The sequence below is a fragment of the Schistocerca americana genome, chromosome 4 (genome assembly GCF_021461395.2).
Source record: "Schistocerca americana isolate TAMUIC-IGC-003095 chromosome 4, iqSchAmer2.1, whole genome shotgun sequence".
In the NCBI taxonomy this organism is placed as follows: Eukaryota; Metazoa; Arthropoda; class Insecta; order Orthoptera; family Acrididae; genus Schistocerca; species Schistocerca americana.
The window spans coordinates 644,584,948-644,588,021 of NC_060122.1; positions in this window are offsets into that span (position 1 = coordinate 644,584,948).

The following is a 3,074-nucleotide window of genomic DNA, read 5'->3' on the forward strand; positions in this document are numbered from 1 at the left end:
GACGAATGAGCCTGCGCAATTCTTTAATTTTTGTGATAACCACAGTTGTCATTGGAATGATGCTCACTAGAAAGATTATCGGTAAGACAAACTCCAGCAGATGGAAATGGAGCTCCATAACCAACGTCTGAGGGCCGGAGAGCAGATCAACGTCTGGTGTTAACACCAAGGCAGTCCAGCCATCACTCGCTTCTCTCGCACACCGTGCTCCAGCTGCAGTGCACGACAGTTGCGCCTCCTGGTCGCTCAGTTCTGTCCGCCCCTCTGCTTGCCTCGGACATGCGCTATATACCCAGCCAGTGCGAGACAAAATCGATACTGGCTAGCTTACATAGTCTTTGAACCAGAGGAGATAGATTCTACTACCTCGATGTGAACACATCAAAACCTATCGGATTTATGTTATCTTGGAAATTCAACTCACTTCCTTTTGCTGATTTTACTGATGTATGGCTTTCTATGGGTTGTTTGGCCTCCATACTCAACTGTATAAAGCACATTGTTTACAGTGTGTACTGAAACAGATTTCCCTGATGCAGCTGAACTGCTAGTAGCAAGGTCCAGATTTTTCTTGACTTTTGTAGGTTGCTGTCTTTTTCCATTTTGGGTAGAACTGCAGGATGACTGCTTCATGATTGGTTTTTGTACATTTTCTTCTTATTAAACCCGTATGTAATAGTCTACACTGTTCTGTTTCTTGAAAATATTTTCCTTTTCTAAACAACCTGATTCGGATTTTTCTTTCTTCTTTTGGTAGTTTCATGAATTTTGAACACATGTTACTTATATATCTCTCAATGGCTTTGAAAACAAAGATGGAACTACCCACTATAGTGGATGAAACACAGCTGCATAAGGAAAGGAAAAGGGGTGCATGTGTGATAGTGCAGCACCTCACCTCAGATCCTGTTTAGTAGACAAATACTTCTTTGACATCAACTGGGACATAATTTTTAATAATGTGCATTTGTTCACAAATTATGCAACCTGTGACACTGAACAGGATTTTATTAGTAAATATAGATGTTAACTGATGTAAGTTATTTCTTAGCTCTATTTTTATGATTGTACTTGTTATATTCTACGCACTGTGGTCAGGCCAATACTTATTGAGCCACAGTACATGATGCATCACGTTTCAGAGTTCAGAGTTCAGTTGGCTTACACAGGGATCATCACAATAAGATAAGCAGTGGAAAAAAAGAGCACAGTGTTCAGTTTCACATTGACAGTGAATGATGTTGATATCAATGTTAAAGAAGGACTAAATTTTACCTCCACTACCACTAACCTGGCCATCTGTGATTTTGTCAGCAGGGTGTTTTGAATTTTTCTAGTGAGACTGTAGAAGAAATAAGGCAAAAGATTTGCAGGGCAATAACTAGGATGCTCACACCCAACAAGGGCCAATTCGAGAACATTTTTCTTCACAAGCGACTCAGGCCTACTACTGGCCCACGTACCCCTTTCTTTTCCCCTTTTCCCTCGCACACTTTCCCCCATGTAAGTTTTTGCTGTTAATTGTGATACTCACTGTCACAAACCTTGCACTTGGGTGCCCCTCTTGGTTTTGCACTCCAAGGGGCCATGCTAACTGTTATATGTCCTGCATACAAGGTGGTCAGAAACAGTCTGAAATGCTTGTAAAGGTGTTGCAGGATAGGTTGTGTTGAGAAATAACTGTTTAGAAAAAATCAGTATGTTGTGCTGTTTACAAGTTAATTAGCATTGAAACTAGACAATCATCCATTGGGCATGCAAATTCAAGAGCCAGATTCAGTTAAGCTGCTGTACCTGGGGCTAGTGGTGGTAGCCAGTGCTGGTAAACAGAAGTGGACGCTACAAATTTTACTGGCCAGCCAATAATAGCTTCCAATATTTTCTCATTTGCAGCTGCCAGTGTGTCATTAGAAGTGGTAGAGTATAGTGTGTTTTTGTTGTTTGGTGAAAAATATGGAATGTAACAGTGATAGTGGGTTTGAGTTGAGGCTTTTGATGAAGTGATGGGTGAAACAGTTGTAACTTTAAGTGAGGAGGTAAGAACCATTTTAAGTCAACATAGAGCATGGGTAAAAGACTGAGTAGGTTGAAGAGAAACCCTCAGAGCATCATCAATTTTTTCCTGAACTGTCGGTGGAAGATCCTTTAGAATATAAGAGACAGTTGCAAATGACTGTTGATCAATTTAATGAGCTTTTGAGCATAATTGAGCAACAGGTAGCTAAGAGAGATACTATTATGAGAAATGCATTAACTCTGAAACAAAAACTGGAAGTTACACTGCGGTATTTAACAAGTGGTGATAGCTTTCAGTATCTAGCATTATTAATTTGCTTACTGGCCACCACAATTTCAAGATTCATTCTGAAGTTCTCCAATCAATCATGAGTGGATTACAACACTACTTAATGGTGAGTTTCACCAGCTGATTTATGTGTAATTTGATAAAAGTAGAAGTTTAGGAAGTCATCTAGACACATTTTCTATCATGTATTTAAGATTTAAATTGAAAAAGTAAATTAAAAGTAAAGTAATTATGCAATTGTTTTTAAGGAAATTAAAATTTTGAGTAATATAAATGAAACAAAAATTAATTAAATAATTATTTCTAATTGATTACTTAATCACAGTTATTTAGACAAAACAAGTCTTTATCCATAACCTACTACTATGGAACTTTAATAAGGCAAATAAGAGTCATGAGGTTTTTCGTCAGGTGTTATAATTGTTACAAAGTTTTCTACAAACAAAACATTATTTTATGTAAATGTTAATTCAGTCTCTCTTCCTGGAGAAGCTAATGAGGATTTATGTAAATCATATCATAACCTGTGAATACTTCCGAGTTCAAACGGGTAAGGTCTTTCTCTTCATCTGACAGATGCGAAGATGTACTTCTGTATGGAGATGCAGAAGTAACTGAGGAAGCTGGCGGCAAGTGTTTTAATTTTTCTTTGGTGATAAATCTTTGCAATTTTTTTGCAAGATTGCAGAGCTACTGGCAGCAAGTATTGTCATTTTGCCTGCAATATCTTGGCCAAACTGCTCTTACTTGTCCACCACTTTTTTTGAAG